The sequence below is a fragment of the Triticum aestivum genome, chromosome 6B (genome assembly GCF_018294505.1).
Source record: "Triticum aestivum cultivar Chinese Spring chromosome 6B, IWGSC CS RefSeq v2.1, whole genome shotgun sequence".
In the NCBI taxonomy this organism is placed as follows: Eukaryota; Viridiplantae; Streptophyta; class Magnoliopsida; order Poales; family Poaceae; genus Triticum; species Triticum aestivum.
The window spans coordinates 697,142,565-697,163,368 of NC_057810.1; the positions used below are offsets into that span (position 1 = coordinate 697,142,565).

At 48.2% G+C, this 20,804-nt stretch overlaps 1 pseudogene; it reads left to right on the plus strand.

Moving 5' to 3' along the window:
- The first annotated feature begins 846 nt into the window (after positions 1–846).
- Positions 847–20,804, plus strand: part of LOC123139662 (wall-associated receptor kinase 1-like) — a 79,440-nt pseudogene continuing 59,482 nt past the window's right edge.

Consider the following 20,804-nt stretch of genomic DNA (forward strand, 5'->3'; position numbering starts at 1 on the left):
AAGTATAACAAAAGTGAGATGACCGTTTCCTTTTTTTTCATGTAAAATGATAACTTTTTCCGTACGGCCAAGCAAAGCCGCATTGCGAACCAACCAGTGGTTGGGTGGTTAGGAGGACATCGGCATCCTCAACCAGCAAGGTTCAAGTTTTAGAGTTGACATTAGTGCTCGCACTTTTCTTGATTTATTTTAGGCTTTCCGGGTCGACTACAAGGTGTTCGTGGTGACTTCGTCAATCTCAAGATGTTATATCTACTCAGTCTATCAGAGATGCTCATAAGGTAAGGTGTGTGCGTGCATTTATATGAATGAGTGTATTCTCGTGTATGTGAGCAACTTTGATTGTGTCGTGTTAAAGAAAACAAAGCCGGATTCCAAATAATCGGGCAGAAGTTCTCCACGTGGCTTTAAATTTCCAGTTTTGCTAGAACTCATCTAGATGAGATATAATTTGGTCTCATTCATTTTTTATAGCCATTGGATATGATGCTATAAGATGCGTGTGTGCTGACGTGGGTTGTATCTGTTCTTTCTTTAAAGTGAATGAGACCAAATTATATCTCATCTAGATGAGTTCTAGGTATTCCCTTAAATTTCACCCAACATTAGTAAGTTGATGTGTTGTGTGACAATCTGCGTCAATCGGAACGATAGTAAGCAGAGGCCTTGACACGGTCACATCTCACATGGCCAAGTAAAACCTGCTTTCTCCGGGTTCATACCTCCCTTTCCATCCTTCTCCACAAGACTGGTCATCTCCACCGGCGGTCCATCGTCCTCTGAACTCACCTCACCGCGTATGCATATATCGGATCAGAGCAACCAACCAGAGGAGACATGTCAAGGATGGCAATCAGCGTACTGCTTCTCCTGATCGTGCTGCATTTGCTGCTGGTGGCGGAGGGGTCGGCTCAGCGCGTGGCGCTGCCGGGGTGCCGGGACAGGTGCGGCAACATCACCGTCCCCTACCCCTTCGGCATCGGCGCAGGCTGCTACCGCGACAGCCAAGGCGGCTTCCAGCTCGAGTGCCACGACGACTCCGGCCGCTCCCCTCCTCGCCTTACCGTCTACGGTTACAACCACCGCCTGGGAGCCCTCTCCCTCGCGTCCGGCGAGGCCCGCGCCTACCTCAACGCGACGAGGGAGTGCTACGACTCCACGGGGGGATCCGTGGACCGGGACACCAGCAGCACGTACATGGCCCTCATCGGCAGCGTCTACATCTTCTCGTCCACCAAGAACCGCCTCGTCGCGCTGGGCTGCCCCAACCTCGGCTACTTCGTCGACGGCGCCGGCTACTACGTCAGCGGCTGCATGTCCGTGTGCCGGCCGTCCCAGAACGCCCTGCCGGGCCCGTGCACCGGCGTCGGGTGCTGCCAGAGCGAGATACCCCCCGGCATCAACTACTTCGAGCCGTACCAGCGCAACTTTCCGCCGGGGCAGAATGGCAATTCTGATTCTGCCTTCATCAACAACGCCACGTCGTGCCACTACGTGTTCCTCGTCGACACCGAGTGGTTCAACTACACCAACCAGGTCTTCCTCAACCGCACCGACAACTTCGACGTGCCGGTCGTGCTCGACTGGGCCGTCCGGAACGTCGGGAACTGCAGCGCCGCGAGGCTCAACGCCACTGACTTCGCCTGCCGAAGCGTGCGCAGCGAGTGCTTCGACGTCACCAATGGCCCCGGGTACCGGTGCAGCTGCTCACAGGGCTACCAAGGCAACCCGTACCTCGACGATGGATGCACAGGTACACATGATTCCTGAGACAGGTCACACAACGTCGGCAAATAATAATACTTCTGAAGTACTGAACTGTCGTGGTCTGTTAGTAGATTTGTGATTTTCCTGATCATATGTTGAAATTGCTTTGCAAACTGAAGACATCGACGAGTGCCAACTGAAAGACGCGTGCCACGGAGTCTGCACAAACACGCAGGGAAGCCATACATGTCGATGCCCTGCCGGGACTAGTGGAAATGCCACCAGGAAGGATGGCTGCCAGTCAATGGACAGGTTCACCTTAGCTCTGAAGGTCGTTACAGCCTTACAGGTAACTTTTTAAAGACAAGTTCACCTTACCTTTTTGCAAACTAAAGACATCGATTGATGGATGCAACATATTCCACTTATCTAGTTCTTGCAAACTGAAGTTCTTTTTTATTTTTTTATTTCTTTTTTGAACAAGAGAGGGATCCCGAAGGATCCCGAACTATTTATTCAGATAAAGAGAAGTACAACGTCTTACACAAAGGACCCTGAAGAAACAACAAACGACGAACAAGTCCTAGGACTTTTGCAAGAAGGACCTCAACCTAAAGATGGAAAACGCGATCAGGTCCACATCGTTCTCAGCGGATACACCTCGCCATCGCCGGGGACGAGACCACTTGGGGCGACGAGGGAGCCATAGCAACCAGCCATGGCGACCGCCGGAACGAAGAACTGCCTCCCAAATGGCTACAAGGCCGGGAGGAATGGAGATGGCCGCCCTTCGGCCAGAAGAAGCAGCAGAATGACGGCGACAACCGGCCATCGACCGCCACAGCAGGCGCCAGCTCCCCCACCGCAATAGCTGCTGCTGTTGAGCTCGAACCCGATCTGACATCTTCAGATGACCGCTCCTCCCAAGCTCCCGCTCCATCACCGCAACGGCTTGAAGAAACCGGGAGAATCGGCTGGCCTTCCTCCAGATCCGGGGCACGAAGACGACGCGCTTATTTAGAGAGCTAGCACCAGAAACATCATCTCCCCTTCGCCACCACCATGGGAGAAGAGCAGAAGATGTCACCGGCGACCACCAGGCGCTGCGCGCAAGCGGCGGTGGATTGCGCTCCATCGGCATGACGCCAAACACCGGCACAAGGCCAAACTCCACAAAGGAAACACCTAGACTAGGCCAACTATTTACAACAGAGCGCCGCGCACCTCTCCCATCTCCTTCCCGATCCAGGATCGGGCCGGGCCCGAGTCGCTCTCGTGGTCGCCTCTCTCGAACAGTAGAGAGAAAGGGGTAGAAAGGACAACCCCCCCCCCCCCCCCCCCCCCCCTCACTCGGTTGAATCAAAAACCGAAGTTCTTTTTTATGGATGCTTCTTCTTGGATATCTAAACTAATGATGCAGTATGCACGGTATCATGTTTAGGAGTCGGCGTCGGGGTGTTCTTGTTGGTGTTCACGTGCTTCTGGCTCTACTTGGGGCTGCAGAAGAGAAAACTCATCAAGGCAAAGCAGAGTTTCTTCGAGCACAACGGTGGCGTCATCCTACAGCAGCAGATTCGTTCCTACAGTGACGCTGCCGGGGGAGGCGGCGTCGGTTTCAAGATATTCTCGGAAGAGGAGCTCAAGAAGGCGACAAACAACTTCGCCGCTGATCAAATCCTTGGTCGCGGTGGCCACGGTATTGTCTACAGAGGTGTTCTGGAGGACAAAACCATAGTTGCCATAAAAAATTCCAAGATGATGGAGGCGACCGAGGCCAAGGAGTTTGCGAGGGAGATGCTCATCCTCTCCCAGATCAACCACCGGAACATCGTCAAGTTGCACGGTTGCTGCCTCGAGGTGGAGGTGCCGATGCTTGTCTATGAGTACGTCTCCAACGGCACCCTCTACCACTACATCCATGGCGGCGAGGGCCTCGACACCAACAAGGCACTCGACACCCGCCTTCAGATAGCAGCGGAGTCTGCCGAGGCCCTGTCATATATGCACTCGTCGGCCTCGCCCCCAATCCTCCACGGCGATGTCAAGACGGCAAACATCCTACTCGACGGCACCCTCACCGCCGAAGTCTCCGACTTCGGGGCGCCAAAGCTACAACCAAGTGATGAGGCTGAGATTGCAACACTGGTGCAAGGGACCTGCGGGTATCTGGACCCAGAGTACCTCATGACATGCCAGCTCAAAGACAAGAGTGACGTTTATAGCTTTGGTGTTGTTCTGCTTGAACTCTTGACAGGGAAGAAGGTGTTGTGCTTTGATGGGCCAGAGGAGGACAGGAGCCTCGTGTCCCGATTCACGACGGCCGTGAAAGCCGACCAACACGACCAGGCCCGGCCCTGAGGGGGGCGGGGGGGGGGGGTGCGGCCGCCCCGGGCCCCCGAAATCCAGGGGCCCCTCCCCCAGGGTGTGTATGCAGGTAGCCTGTGGGCTTGTGCTATGGGCCGTGGCCAGGCGTGGACGCCGGAAGATCTAGCGACGGCTTTGTATTCCTTTCTGCTTTTGCGATTCAATTCCTTCCTATTCCATCACATAGCCATCCTCAAATCATGCGCCATACCTAATTCCAACCGGCATACACCGCCGCCGCCAGTTCACGAAAAATGAAGGAGGGGGAGAGATGCGGAGTAGCCGTCGTCCTGTTCGTGATAACAAACTTGCGTTCCTGCTCCTTTTCTCCTAATTTCGTTTCTATTTCTGATCGGCAGTACGTGGTCTCGCCGATTTCTATTCTGAGGCTTCCCAATCGTGCGAGTGTCCAGCCAGTATTCGTACGCGCTTTGCTCTCCTACCTTTGTGCGCTAGACAAGCACACGCACATCATCGTTGATCCGTGGAGCTCTGGAGCCAGATGCAAACGAGTACACATCGCTGAACGCCCGATCGCCGATGACGCCGACCCATCCGAGGTACTATATTATATTGCCGTTCTCTTTTCGCTACTCTATATATGTAAATTACTAATTAAGTATTTTATCCCTCATATACATGATGCATTGCTCGCATCCTTGAATCATCAACATCAACATCGGTGGAATAATGTTAGTGTTCTTGAGCGTACAGTTAATTCATTGGGGGGCACATGCATAATCTACTAGTGTCGATGAACATCCAGTTTTGCCTTTTTCTCTATTATAAAGATTCTAAAATTCATTTTGACAGATGGTATAATGCTAAAAAAAGATTCTAAAATTCACTTGCCAGATGGTATAATGCTATGGAGATTTTTAAGAATGTCACTGAATTTAATTGTTATCCTAATGTCTCAGGTTTTTTAGAGAATTTCTCTGTTGTATATTGCATCTTATTAACGGTGGCATCAGTTGAACGATGAAGCTTTTCAAAGTTAAAATTATCGAGGAACTATTTGAGGTCAAGAATGACTAATGAGAATTTAAATGGCTTGGCATGTATATGCACCAAGAAGAAATCATTGGAAGAGATTGACATGAACCCCATCACAAGTGACTTTGCATGGAAAAATTATACAAGTTTTTAAGGTATTTAATTATTTCACTTGTATATTGTTTTGGATGGGTTTCAGTGTTCATACGTAAATTTTCATATGTAAATATATTCATTATTATTATATGTTATTTATACTAAGGGCCCCGAATTTTAGTTTCGCCCCGAGCCCCCGAAATATCAGGACCGGCCCTGAACACGACGAGCTACTTGATGACCAGGTGAGAACAGAGATGGGCCCAGAAGCGTTGGAAGAAGTAACACACCTTGTGATGCATTGTGTGAGCATGATCAGGGAGGAGCGTCCATCGATGAAGGAAGTTGCTGAGAAACTGGAGCCTCTAAGGAGGTACCAACGACACCCATGGGGTCAGGCTGGTGCCGATCCGGAGGAGGGGCAAAGCTTGCTTGGCGAAGAGCAACAAAATGATACGTTCAGACCGCAAGATGTTCTTGATCTTGAAGAGGGTAGTACATATACTTTACTTTTAGCTTCTAGCAAAAAAAATGTAGAGCTTTCAATTTGTAGATTGTTCCAATGTTTGGTGGGGACACGTTTTAAAGTTGTACACAAATGTGTAAAATCTTATGGATGAAACAGCATAAATGTAAATTACTTCAATTAGAAAATAATGTTTTTTTTGCGAGAACAGAAGAGCATGTTGATTAACAAAAAAGAAATGCAACTGAAATAACAGATAGAAATGTTCCAAACAAAAAACCAGTTGTAGCGGATGTGCTCCTCAGGAGTAACATAACGGGCCCAAAATCACGCGAGGCCATATGTCAATGCGCAGCCCAAGCCCAATCCTTTGGTCTGGACAAAAGCGAGCGCATGCACATTGATATGGCGGGCAAGTCTACGAAATCATTAATTAAGGAATACTCGTTGCGACAAGTGGCGCGCTGCATGTGCGCCACTTGTCGCAACATGAGAGTTTCCTCATTTATCATAGATCCGTTTATTCAAAATGTTTTATCTCTTAAACCGCGCGTCCAAATCTCGAACCGCTTTCTCCGTTGGATTCTTCGCGTCGAGATCATCAAAACTAGATCCCATGTTGATAGGTTTTGACGAATTTTTTTTTCACGAAAAAAATCGGACGAAAAAACCGAACCGGGAGCACGGGTTTTTCCCTTTCCGAAAGAGGCATGCCCGTGCCTCTGACGAAATCACAACTGTGCCTCTCACGGAAGCAAAACCGTGCCTCTCGCAAAAAAAAACAGAAAACAATTTTTTTTTTCATTTCCGAGGAGGCACGACCGTGACTCTCGCGAAAGCACAACCGTGTCTTTCGCGGAAGCAAAACCGTGCCTCTTGTGAAAGAAAGAAAAAACAGAAAATGCATTTTTTTCTGTTTCCAAGAGGCACGGCCGTGACTCTCGCAAAAGCACAACCGTGCCTCTCGCGGAAGCAAAACCGTACTTCTCGCGAAAGGAAAAAAAATAGAAAACACGTTTATTTTTCCATTTTCCAAGAGGCACGACCATGCCTCTAGCAAAAGCATGACCGTGCCTCTCGCGGAAACAAAACTGTGACTCCCGCAAAAGAAAAAGAAAAAGAAAATGCGTTTTTCTGCGCAAATTTTTTTTTGAATTTTTTTTTGTCAAAAGCTAGGAAAACCAAAACATCGAAAAAAAACCAGAAAAAAACCGTTTAAAAAGCGGAAAACGCGTGCGAAAAAATTAAAAAGAAAATCCGGAGGGATCGCCCAGAGCGCGACATTTGGCAAATCGCTGAGAGCACGCCAAGTGGCGCTGATCGTTGCGAGGCTTCCGAAGGAGCACTCGTTAATTAGTTGCTCTCGCAACTCTATGTCTATCTTTAGCGAGATCGAAGCCGAGCTCGTCTATAGGGGTGCCAGTAGTGGTCCGGTTTATAGGCCTTGTGGTTTCATCATATTTGACGTCATACACGTGTTATTATTATTATTATTATTATTATTATTATTATTATTATTATTATTATTATTATTATTATTATTATTATGAAAATACCGAATACTTGTATTATTAAAGGAATAATTTAGTTAATTTTTTCAAAGTGATCATCGCTAAAAAAATGTTCATGCATCATAAACAATGTCTGCTCAACTTTTGGAAAATGTTTACGCAACTCAAAAATGTATGTTACTTTTTTAAAAATGTTCTAACGTTAAAAAAGTATATACATGACATTCTGCAAAATGGTATGCATTATAAAAATGTTCTTGCAATTCAAAAAATGTTTCGTACCATATTTTATATTTAAATTTGTTCACATGTTTCAAAAATATGTTCGTGACATGTCAAAAATAATCTTTATATATTGTAGAAAGTGTTTGCAGAGTTGAAAAAAAAATCATCTCATTCATTATAATATTTCAAGGTGTATTTGAAAAATATTTAACACATATTCAACAAAATGTTCAAAACATGTATTTGAGAAAATGTTAATCATGTATTGTTTTTTCCATGTGTTAATATGTATTTGGAAAATGTTAAATGATATGTTTTAGATGTATACTAAAAATGTACAATTTGTGTGAAAAAAAAAGACATCAAATCATATATTTGAAAAATAATATCATAAACGTGTACAAAAAGAAAAGTCGTTACAGGTAATATCATGAAAGTCGTTACAGGTAATTTCATAAAGAAAAGTTCATCTTAGCTTTGCAAACTGGAGACACCGATCAATGGATGCGACATATTCCACTTATCCAGTTCACCTTAGATTTGCAAACTAAAGTTCTTTTTTATGGATGATGCTTGGATATCTAAACTAACGATGTAGTATGCATTGTGTCGGGGTGTTCTTGTTGGTGTTCATGTGCTGCAAAAGAGAAAACTCGTCAAGGCAACGCAGAGCTTCTTTGAGCACAACAGAGGTGTCATCCCATAGTAGCAGATGCGTTCCTACAGTGGCGCTGCCGGGGGAGGTGATGGCGGTTTCAAGATATTCTCGAAAGAGGAGCTCAAGAAGGCGACAAACAACTTCTTCGCTGATAAGATCCTTGGTCACGGTGGCCATGACATTGTCTACAGAGGTGTTCTGGAGAACAAAACCATAGTGGCCATCAAGAAGTCCAAGATGATGGAGGTGACCGAGACCAAGGAGTTTTCGAGGGAGATGCTCATCCTCTCCCAGATCAACCACCGGAACCTCATCAACCTGCATGGTTGCTGCCTCGAGGTGGAGGTGCCCATTCTTGTCTACGAGTACGTCTCTAATGGCACTCTCTACCACTAGTCCATGGTGGCGAGGGCCTCGACGCCCGTCTTCAGATAGCAGTAGAGTCTGCCGAGGCGTTGTCTTATATGCAGTCGTCGGCTTCACCCCCAATTGATGTAGGGTAGAACCCTAGACGCCCGATCTTTCACATTTGGAGGGAATCCTACCAAGAACACGAAGAACACGAGAGGGAAAACGAGGGGAACACGAGAGAAAACACAAGAGAATCACTTAAACCAACGAGATCCGGTCACACATATGCTAGATCCTCGAAACACAAAGAGATACACGGTCCGAATCCAACAAAGGACGATACAAGTGGCGGTAGTTCATCTCCGTGAGGAGGTCTTGAGGGTCATCCCATGAATGGGGTCTTGAATCCAAGATGGATCTTGTCCGAAGAGGCTGCGGTCTCTCACGAGGAGTAGATCCGTATGGATGAGCAAAGCTCTATCTCAAATGAGCTAAACCTATGCTAACCCTAACTAGGAGGAGGGGGTGGTCTATTTATAGTCTAAGCCACGAAGTGGTAACACTACTAGGGAAAAGGCTAGCAGCAGCGCGGGTTTTTAGGCTATCAGCAGCGCGGACAGCCGCGCTACCAATAAGGCGCTACAGCTAACTGTTACTAGTAGCGTGGGCTAAACCCGCGCTACTACTAAATGATTAGTAATAGCGCGGGTGCACCCGCGCTACTACTAAGCTAACACCCACACTACTACTAACCTAACTACTAGTAGCGCTCACTTTTAACCCACGCTACTACTAACAATTCAGGAATTAAAAAAAATAAAAGTTAGATGTGGTATTCATGAATGGTAATACGTCCATTGCAAAGCAAACCAACGTCACAGAACCATCTCAGGATTCCATTTAACATCAGACACACAACCATCATCGAAGTACCTCCCCTAGTGGTCCACCACCAACCTAAACAAATCACTTCTCTAGATGTATCTACCAAGGCTTGGAGTTCAGACGCCAATGTACCCGAATCCTCCTTCCCCCGGACGATGGCGTCGAGGACCTCCACCTCGAAGACCTCCGGTGTCAAAATCACCTGGACGTTCATCTGTTCGACGTGGCCACCGTGCTTCACAGCAACGCCCACTGGGCCACGCTAGTCAGCGTCGATCACCCCTGCGCCCACGTCGGGAAAGTGAAAACTTGTTAGTACGCAAATTGCATCAGTTAAACTAATCATATATTACAATTCACAAGACCCATTAAGTTAAGATTCCTTATCATCTAGCAATTTAAAGGGGCTCATGCCGAATATATATGCTTAATTCCTCAGTTCTTATTCAAACTAAATATATAGATTTGGCAAATGCATAGAAAAACATAAAGTCCAAAAGAAACACAGAAATGCATATGTGAACTAAATTACTTTGTGTCTTAGCAGATTTCTTGTTAGGTTATTCACTATATATAGTACCACATCAGGCAGGGTGATGTGTTTACTTCGCGCCGCAATGTTTGGCACCAAGTTCAGTCTTGGAAGACAAATACAATACATTGCTGGGCGGGACAAGGCAAAGAAAAATACAGAAATTTGTAGTTACTAAATCATTAGCATTAATCAGTGCCTTCTGTCGCGGGGGTCATGTGTCAACTGATTTCAAGTATGTTCTTGCAAGCTACAAAGATGTTAAGAATTACTTGTAATCTCGTTTTTGCAAGCCACAAAGTTGTTCAGAATTACTACTTATCTAGTAGTACAAATGTTGAAAACAGATTATGAACTAGTCCAGACTCTACATACACGTATGTGATGAGCATTGAAGCATTCACTCTCCCAGGCTGTTTAGGATCATCAACCTAGTGGATGTCGTCCGGTAATAGAGGAAGTGCATCCTATATAAGGCACCCAACAAAAAGCTAAGTGACGGTTACTGTTTTCTCAGGCAGCGTGTACAAATTTAACAAAAATGAAAGTGCACTAGCACTATAGAGTCCGGTATATCCAGTTGCTAGGGCAAGTACACAGTTACGCTCAAATATTTTGAATTAAATAACCTATCTGGCCGGTAGCACCATCTCAAATTAACCAACTTGGAAAGACACGAGCACGTGTAGCAGCAGTTTTGTTTGGTTCGAGAGAGGCCATCCACTTTCCAGTGTGTAGAGGGTTAGCAGCATTTTGGTTCATTGACAACTTGACATGCAGCAGAACCAATAGTGGTCATGAACTGGAGCTTGGGAAGTAGCATCAGAGCATGCAGGCGTTGACGATTGAAGGTTGGACAAGACACATGCTACCACCGGCGTCTGGTGTCTAACAAAGTTTATGTAGCCAGAGCGCTATTCCCGCAACACAAAAACGCTATAGCGCCCGCAATATCGCTCTGACACACGCAATAGCGGATGAATCATGCCAAAGCCGCTATATCATAACGCAACACAAAAGAGATCGCGCTGGGGGAGTGCTACCGCAATAGCGGGGGTAGCAGCCGCTATTTGAAACCTTGAATCACACTAAACTGAATCCTAATGAGCCCTTGTAAGCGTGAGCGTTGTAAATGCCAGATTTGCTGCCAATCTGCCTGGTTACTAGTCGTAAACGTGTACCCCTAATCTACAAAGTTCCGATCCTAACTAGCTGAAAAAGATTCAGTTGAGAAGAAGCAGAGGAGGAGGAGTTGATTGTCAGTCAGACTCAGAGCGTGGCGGTACCTTGGCCGAGGGTGAACCTGAATGGGGCGTCGCGATCCCGGCTGGAGTCGAACTTGGTGCCGTCCGCCAGCGTCCCTGTGTAGTGCACTGCGGGACAAACGAGGAACCAAGTCAACGCCCAAGTCAACCCAATCGAACCCATCCACGCCGGAGAAGCAGCGAGCGAGGAGGGCGCGTTACCTTCAACCTCGTCGCCGGCGCCGGGGAGCTGCGTCCCCTCCCCCTCCCTGACCAGCCTCTTCCGCAGCCCCTCCTTCCCGATCCCCCTCTCCTCCCCGCCTTCATCGCCGCGACGGCGTACCGCTCGTCGACCTCCTCCTACTCCTCCGCAGGGGCGGGGGCCGTGCCGGCGTAGAGGCTCTTCATGGCCTCCTCGTCCTCGTCATCGCCGGATCCGGCCATGGCGTCGTAGCCACCGGCCCCCGGGAAGCTGGCCATGCCGTTTGGAGAGGAGAGGAGGTGGAAGGAGGCCGCAGTGGAGGGGATCTGGATCGGGGCCGCGGTGGAGGAGGAGCTGGCGCCGCGGCGGGCGGGCACGTGCGCGGCGGAGGGGGCGGGGGCGGGCAGCGGCGCGAGACGGGGAGCGATGGGTGCGCGGCCGCCAATGTGGCGCACGCGGCGGGGGCCATGGGGGATGACGGATGGAGGAGAGGAGGTAGAAGGGAGGCCGGCGGCGAGTGAGTTGGGAGAGGAGAGGAGGTTGGGGATTCGGGCTGTGTGTTTTTTTTTCTGAGACAGATGGGGGGTTGGTGGTGTGGGACGGTTGGTGGGGTGGGAGTGTGGACCGGGTCGGGGTGGACACGCTTATTAGTAGCGTGGGGGTCTTACCTGCGCTACTACTACTTACTTACTAGTAGCGCCGGTTTATACCCCTCGCTACTACTATGGCCTATCCCGGGGGTATTGTTGGAGACCATTTAGTAGCAGCGCGGGTTTATAACCCTCGCTACTACTATCAACTTAGTAGTAGCGCGGTTTTTATACCCCCGCTACTACTAATTAGCAGTAGCGCCCATTTTTAAACTGCGCTACTGATAAACTTCTGTGTATAAGGTTTTTCCTAGTAGTGTAAGTGGGAAAGGGATACATGGGCCCTTGGCCTGTTCACTGTGCACAGACAAGCACTGGATGTCCGGGCTGGGGGCCGGATGTCCGGGGCTTCACGACGGGCCGGATGTCCAGGCTAGGAGGCCGGATGTCCGGGCGGGCAGGGTCCAGCTTCTGTGATGGGGCGCCGGATTTCTGGATTTCCGGGCGCTGGGCCGGATGTCCGGCGACTCGCGACGGGCTGGATGTTCAGGCTGACTTGGCCGACTCTGGTGCTCTCTGGATAGAAGAGAGCCGGATTTCCGGGCGTTGGGCCGAATGTCTGGGCCTGGCCAGATGTCTGAGACATGGCTGGATGTCCGGCTGCTGTAGCAGCTGACTCTTCTTCCTTCTCCTTCCTTCGCTCCCGCGCACACAGGGCCTTGGTCCTTGGGCTCTCCATGATCTCCTTGGGTGTACCTGATGAAGGAAATATGCCCTAGAGGCAATAATAAAGTTGTTATTTGTATATTTCCTTATATCATGATAAATGTTTATTATTCATGCTAGAATTGTATTAACCGGAAACTTAGTACATGCGTGAATACATAGACAAATAGAGTGTCACTAGTATGCCTCTACTTGACTAGCTTTTTAAATCAAAGCTGGTTAAGTTTCCTAGCCATAGACATGAGTTGTCATTTGATGAACGGGATCACATCATTAGAGAATGATGTGATTGACTTGACCCATTCCATTAGCTTAGCACTTGATCGTTTAGTATGTTGCTATTTGCTTTCTTCATGACTTATACATGTTCCTATGACTATGAGATTATGCAACTCCCAAATACCAGAGGAACACTTTGTGTGCTACCAAACGTCACAACATAACTTGGTGATTATAAAGGTGCTCTAAAGGTGTCTCTGATGGTGTTTGTTGAGTTCGCATAGATCGAGATTAGGATTTGTCACTACGATTGTCGCAGAGGTATCTCTGGGCCCTCTCGGTAATGCACATCACTATAAGCCTTGCAAGCAATGTGACTAATGAGTTAGTTACGGAATGATGCATTACGGAACGAGTAAAGAGACTTGCCGTTAACAAGATTGAACTAGGTATTGGGATACCGACGATCGAATCTCGGGCAAGTAACATACCGATGACAAAGGGAACAATGTATTTGTTATGCAGTTTGACCGATAAAGATCTTCACAGAATATGTGGGAGCCAATATGAGCATCCAGGTTCCGCTATTGGTTATTGGCTGGAGACATGTCTCGGTCATGTCTACATAGTTCTCGAACCCGTAGGGTCCGCACGCTTAACGATCAGTGACATTCGGTATTATGAGTTTATGTGTTTTGATGTACCGAAGGTAGTTCGGAGTCCCGGATATGATCACGGACATGACGAGGAGTCTAGAAATGGTCAAGACATAAATATTGATATATTGGATGGCTATGTTTGGATATCGGAATGGTTCCGTATGAATTCGAGCATTTATCGGAGTACCGGGGGGTTATCGGAACCCCTTGGGGAGTCAATGGGCCTTATTGGGCCTTAGTGGAAAGGAGGAGGAGGCGGCCAAGGTGGGGGTGCGTCCCCCCAAGCCTAATCCGAATTGGGAGGGGGGCCGACCCCCCTTTCCTTCTCTCCTTCTCTCCCTTCCTTCCGTCTCCTACTCCAACTAGGGAAGGGGGAATCCTACTCCCGCCGGGAGTAGGACTCCCCCCTTGGGTGCGCCTAGGAGGCCGGCCCTCTCCCCCTCCTCGACTCCTTTATATACGGGGGAGGGGGCACCCCATAGACACACAAGTTGATCATTGGTCTCTTAGCCATGTGCGGTGCCCCCCTTCACCATAATCCAGCTCGGTCATATCGTTGCGGTGCTTAGGCGAAGCCCTGTGTCGGTAGCATCATCATCACCGTCATCACGCCTTCGTGCTGACGAAACTCTCCCTTGACACTTTGTTGGATCGTGAGTTTGTGGGACGTCACCGAGCTGAACGTGTGCAGATCGCGGAGGTGTCGTACATTCGGTACTAGGATCGGTTGATCGTGAAGACGTACGACTACATCAACCGCGTTGTCATAACGCTTCCGCTTTCAGTCTACGAGGGTACGTGGACAACACTCTCCCCTCTTGTTGCTATGCATCACCATGATCTTGCGTGTGCATAGGAAAATTTTGAAAATCCTACGTTCCCCAACAGTGGTATCTAAGCCAGGTTTATGCGTAGATGTTATATGCATGAGTAGAACACAAGTGAGTTGTGGACGATAATCTTCATACTGCTTACTTTGATTCGGCGATATTGTTGGATGAAGTGGCCCAGACCATCATTACGCGTATGCTTACGCGAGGCTGGTTCTACCGACGTGCTTCGCACACTGGTGGCTGGCGGGTGTCAGTTTCTTCAACTTTAGTTGAATCGAGTGTGGCTATGCCCGGTCCTTGTTGAAGGTTAAAACAACACATACTTGACGAAAAATCGTTGTGGTTTTGATGCGTAGGTAAGAACGGTTCTTGCTCAGCCCGTAGCAGCCACGTAAAACTTGCAACAACAAAGTAGAGGACGTCTAACTTGTTTTTGCAGGGCATGTTGTGATGTGATATGGTCAAGACATGATGCTAAATTTTATTGTATGAGATGATCATGTTTTGTAACAGAGTTATCGGCAACTGGCAGGAGCCATATGGTTGTCGCTTTATTGTATGCAATGCAATCTCCCTGTAATTGTTTTTTACTTTATCACTAAGCAGTAGCAATAGTCGTAGAAACAATAGTTGGCAAGACGACAACGATGCTACAATGTCGATCAAGGTGTCGCGCCGGTGACTATGGTGATCATGACGGTGCTTTGAAGATGGAGATCAAAGGCACAAGATCATGATGGCCATATCATATCACTTATTTTGATTGCATGTGATGTTTATCTTTTACGCATCTTATTTTGCTTAGCTCGACGGTAGCATTATAAGATGTTCTCTCACAAAATTTCAAGGTACAAGTGTTCTCCCTGGGTATGCACCATTGCGAAAGTTCGTCGTGCCGAGACACCACGTGATGTTCGGGTGTGATAAGCTCTACGTTCACATACAACGGGTGCAAGCCAGTTTTGCACACGCAGAATACTCGGGTTAAACTTGACGAGCCTAGCATATGCAGGTATGGCCTCGGAACACTGAGACCGAAAGGTCGAGCGTGAATCATATAGTAGATATAATCAACATAGTGATGTTCACCATTGAAAACTACTCCATATCACGTGATGATCGGACATGGTTTAGTTGATTTGGATCACATGATCACTTAGATGATTAGAGGGATATCTATCTAAGTGGGAGTTCTTTAGTAATATGATTAATTGAACTTTAATTTATCATGAACTTAGTACCTGATAGTTTTTTTCATGTCTATGTTGTTGTAGATAGATGGCCGTGATGTTGTTCCGTTGAATTTTAGTGCGTTCCTAGAGAAAGCTAAGTTGAAATATGATGGTAGCAATTACACGGACTGGGTCCGTAACTTGAGGATTATCCTCATTGCTGCACAGAAGAATTACGTCCTGGAAGCACTGCTAGGTGCAAGACCCGCTGCAAGAGCAACGCCGGACGTTGTGAACGTTTGGCAGAGCAAAGCTGATGACTACTCGATTGTTCAGTGTGCCATGCTTTACGGCTTAGAACCGAGACTTCAATGATGTTTTGAACGTCATGGAGCATATGAGATGTTCCAGGAGTTGAAGTTAATATTTCAAGCAAATGCCCGGATTGAGAGCTATGAAGTCTCCAATAAGTTATATAGCTGCAAGATGGAGGAGAATAGTTCTGTCAGTGAACATATACTCAAAATGTTTGGGTATAACAATCACTTAATTCAACTGGGAGTTAATCTTCCTGATGATAGTGTCATTGACAGGATTCTTCAATCACTGCCACCAAGCTACAAGAGCTTCGTGATGAACTATAATATGCAAGGGATGAACAAGACAATTCCCGGGCTCTTTGCAATGCTAAAAGCTATAGAGGGAGAAATCAAGAAGGAGCATCAAGTGTTGATGGTCAACAAGACCACCAGTTTCAAGAAAAAGGGTAAAGGGAAGAAGGGGAACTTCAAGAAGAACGACAAGCAAGTTGCTGCTCAAGTGAAGAAACCCAAGTCTGGACCTAAGCCTGAGACTGAGTGCTTCTACTGCAAAGGGACTGGTCACTGGAAGCGGAACTGCCCCAAGTATTTGGCAGATAAGAAGGATGGCAAGGTGAACAAAGGTATATGTGATATACATGTTATTGATGTGTACCTTACTAATGCTCACAGTAGTGCCTGGGTATTTGATACTGGTTCTGTTGCTAATATTTGCAACTTGAAACAGGGACTACGGATTAAGCGAAGATTGGCTAAGGACGAGGTGACGATGCGCATGGGAAATGGTTCCAAAGTCGATGTGACTGCAGTCGGCACGCTACCTCTACATCTACCTTCGGGATTAGTTTTAGACCTGAATAATTGTTATTTGGTGCCAGCGTTGAGCATGAACATTATATCTGGATCTTGTTTGATGCGAGATGGTTATTCATTTAAATATGAGAATAATGGTTGTTCTATTTATTTGAGTAATATCTTTTATGGTCATGCACCCTTGAAGAGTGGTCTATTTTTATTGAATCTCGATAGTAGTGATACACATATTCATAATATTGAAGCCAAAAGATGCAGAGTTGATAATCATAGTGCAACTTATTTGTGGCACTGCTGTTTGGGTCATATTGGTGTAAAGCGCATGAAGAAACTCCATTCTGATGGACTTTTGGAATCACTTGATTATGAATCACTTGGTACTTGCGAACCATGCCTCATGGGCAAGATGACTAAAACTCCGTTCTCCGGAACAATGGAGCGAGCAACAGATTTGTTGGAAATCATACATACTGACGTATTTGGTCCGATGAATATCGAGGCTCGCGGCGGTTGAGGGAGTCCAGGATTAAGGGGTCCTCAGACAGCCGAACAATATACTTTGGCCGGACTGTTGGACTATGAAGATACAAGATTGAAGACTTTGTCCCGTGTCCGGATGGGACTCTCCTTTGCGTGGAAGGCAAGCTTGGCAATTTGGATATGTAGATCTCCTTCTTTGTAACCGACTCTGTGTAACCCTAGCCCCCTCCAGTGTCTATATGAACCAGAGGGTTTAGTCCGTAGGACAATAACAATCATAATCATAGGCTAGCTTCTAGGGTTTAACCTCTACAATCTCGCGGTAGATCAACTCTTGTAATACTCATATCATCAAGATCAATCAAGCAGGAAGTAGGGTATTACCTCCATCAAGAGGGCCCAAACCTGGGTAAACATCGTGTCCCCCGCCTCCTGTTACCATTAGCCTTAGACGCATAGTTCGGGACCCCCTACCCGAGATCCGCCGGTTTTGACACTGACATTGGTGATTTCTTTGAGAGTTCCACTGTGTCGTCGTGATAAGGCTTGATGGCTCCTTCAATCATCTTCAACGACGTGGTCCAGGGGGAGGTTTTCCTTCCCGGACAGATCTTCGTCTTCGACGACTTCGTACTGAGGGCTAACTCGCTTGGCCATCTGGAGCAGATCGATAGCTACGCCCCTGGCCATTAGGTCAGGTTTGGATGCTTGAATTATACTGTCGACATCCGCGGAGACTTGATCTTTGACGGATTCGAGCCCGTGTCAGGTGTGCCGAACAGTCACGACGAGCATGACTTAGATCTGCCATCGGACACTGTTCAGGGGATCGCACCTGCGGCGGCCCCGAGAATCAATCCGGAGCATATTGTGCCATCCGAGGACGGGTGGATGGACCCTGCCACGGAGGCCGCACACTCATCAGCCTTGGAGCCGAACACTGACCCCACCTCCTATGAGGCCGGTATCATCGGACCCTCGGACTCGTCTCCGGCTACAGAATCCGAACCGCGTACGTCCGTGCCTATCGAATCTGATTGGGCACCGGTCATGAAGTTCACCTCCGCGGATATCTTTCAGCACTTGCCCTTGGGTGATGTGCTAAATTCATTAAGGTCTCTCTCCTTGTCAGGAGACTCTTGGCCGAACTATGTCCGGCTCGAGTGGGAAGTGGACGACGAAGAAATTCGTTCCCCACCCACCACCCACTTAATAGCCACTATTGATGAATTAACCGACGTGCATGACTTCAACTCCGAAGACATTGACGGTATGGACGACGATGTAGGAGAAGAACAGGAACCACCGCCTATAGGGTGCTGGACAACCACCTCATCATATGATATATACATGGTGGACACCCCCAAAGAATGCAATGGCGATGAGGCAACAGAAGATAATCCCCTGGAGAAGCAATCTAGGCACCGGCGTCATAGGCGCTGCTCCAAGCCCCGCCATAGCAAAAATAGTGATACCGGCACAAGAGATGATAACAATCCAGATGGTGCCGAAGACGAAAACAATCCCGCCTAGCCAGGCTTCGAGCAGGCCGGGCAAGAAGATGGGAAAGCTAGCCCTAAGGAACAGGTAACAGATGGAGAATCAGAGGATGATAATTACATAACTCTCTCTGAAGACGAAGTGAGCCTTGGCGATGAAGAATTCATCGTACCTGAGGATCCCGTTGAGCAGGAGCGCTTCAAGCGCCGGCTTATAGCCACTGCAAAAAGCCTCAAGAAAAATCAGCAACAGCTTCAAGCTGATCAAGATCTGGTAACTGATAGATGTCCCAAGGTCCTGGCTGCCAAGGAATACAGACTCGAGCGCCCTACCAAAAGTTACCCAAAGCACAGGTTGCTACCTCAACTCGAGGAGGAGGCATTAAAGCCCACACTACCAGCGCATGATGCGGCTGACCGGCCACCCCGTGGCCGAGATAGAGTGGCGTACCAGCCCGAAGTCAAGACCGCACCCCGTCGCCAATCAAACAATAATACTAAGGCCTGGGGCTACACGAAGGACCTGCGAGACGTATTGGAAAACAAAGCAGGGCAGTCAAGATCGATCTACGGATCACGGGGGCGCGCCACAACGCGTGACGATGACCGTCACGCCGGATACAATAAACAAAAGTCTAGTCGAGCCAAGTACAATAGACCAGACTCATTTGAACTACGTCGAGATGTAGCCCAGCATAGAGGCGCCGCACACCCCCTATGCTTCACTGATGAAGTAATGGATCATGAATTCCCAGAAGGGTTTAAACCCATGAACATTGAATCATATGATGGCACAACAGACCCCGCGGTATGGATTGAAGATTTTCTCCTACACATTCACATGGCCCGCGGCGATGACCTACATGCCATCAAGTACCTACCACTTAAGCTCAAAGGACTGGCTCGGCATTGGCTGAAAAGCCTGCCAGCAAGCTCCACTAGCAGTGGGGAGGACCTGGAAGACGCATTCCTTGACAACTTCTAGGGCACTTACGTGCGTCCACCGGATGCTGATGACTTAAGTCACATAACCCAACAGCTCAGAGAGTCAGCTAGGAAATTCTGGACTCGGTTCCTAACTAAAAAGAACCAAAATGTCGACTGTCCGGATGCCGAAGCCTTAGCAGCCTTCAAGCATAACATCCACGACGAATGGCTCACCCGACACCTCGGCCAAGAGAACCCAAAGTCCATGGCAGCCCTCACGACACTCATGACCCGCTTTTGCGCGGGCGAGGACAGCTGGCTGGCTTGTAGCAACATCACACCAAAAAAACTCCGATGATTCAGACGCCAGAGATAGCAACGGCAGGCCACGACGCAATGGACACAAGCGTCGCAACAATGGCGACAACGCCGAAGACACGACAGTCAATGCCGGATTCAAAGGCTCTAAATCCGGACAGCGGAAAAAGCCATTCAAAAGAAACAATCTGGGCTCGTCCAGTCTGGACCGCATACTTGATCGCTCATGTCAAATTCACGGCACCCCCGCTAAACCAGCCAACCACACCAACAGAGAATGCTGGGTGTTTAAACAGGCTGGCAAGTTGAATGCTGAAAACAAGGAAAAGGGGCTGCATAGCGATGATGACGAGGAGCCCCGGCCGCCGAACACAGGAGGACAGAAGAAATTCCCTCCCTAGGTGAAAACGGTGAATATGATATACGCAACCCATATTCCCAAGCGGGAACGGAAGCGTGCACTAAGGGACGTCTATGCGATGGAGCCAGTCGCCCCAAAGTTCAACCCATGGTCCTCTTGTCCGATCACTTTCGATCACAGGGACCATCCTACCAGTATCCGTCATGGCGGTTCGACCGCATTAGTCCTCGACCCCATCATCGACGGATTCCATCTCACGCGAGTCCTTATGGACGGTGGCAGCAGCCTGAACCTGCTCTATCAGGATATAGTGCGCAAAATGGGCATCGACCCCTCAAGGATCAAGCCCACAAAAAACCACCTTCGAAGGTGTCATACCAGGTGTGGAGGCCTGTTGCACGGGCTCAATCACACTGGAAGTGGTCTTCGGATCTCCGGACAATTTCCGAAGCGAGGAGTTAATCTTCGACATCGTCCCCTTCCGCAGTGGCTATCATGCACTGCTCGGACGAACCGCATTTGCCAGATTCAATGTGGTACTGCATTATGCATACCTCAAGCTCAAATTGCCAGGACCTCGCGGGGTTATAACAGTTAATGGAAACACAGAGTGCTCGCTCCGTACGGAGGAGCACACTGCAGCCCTCGTG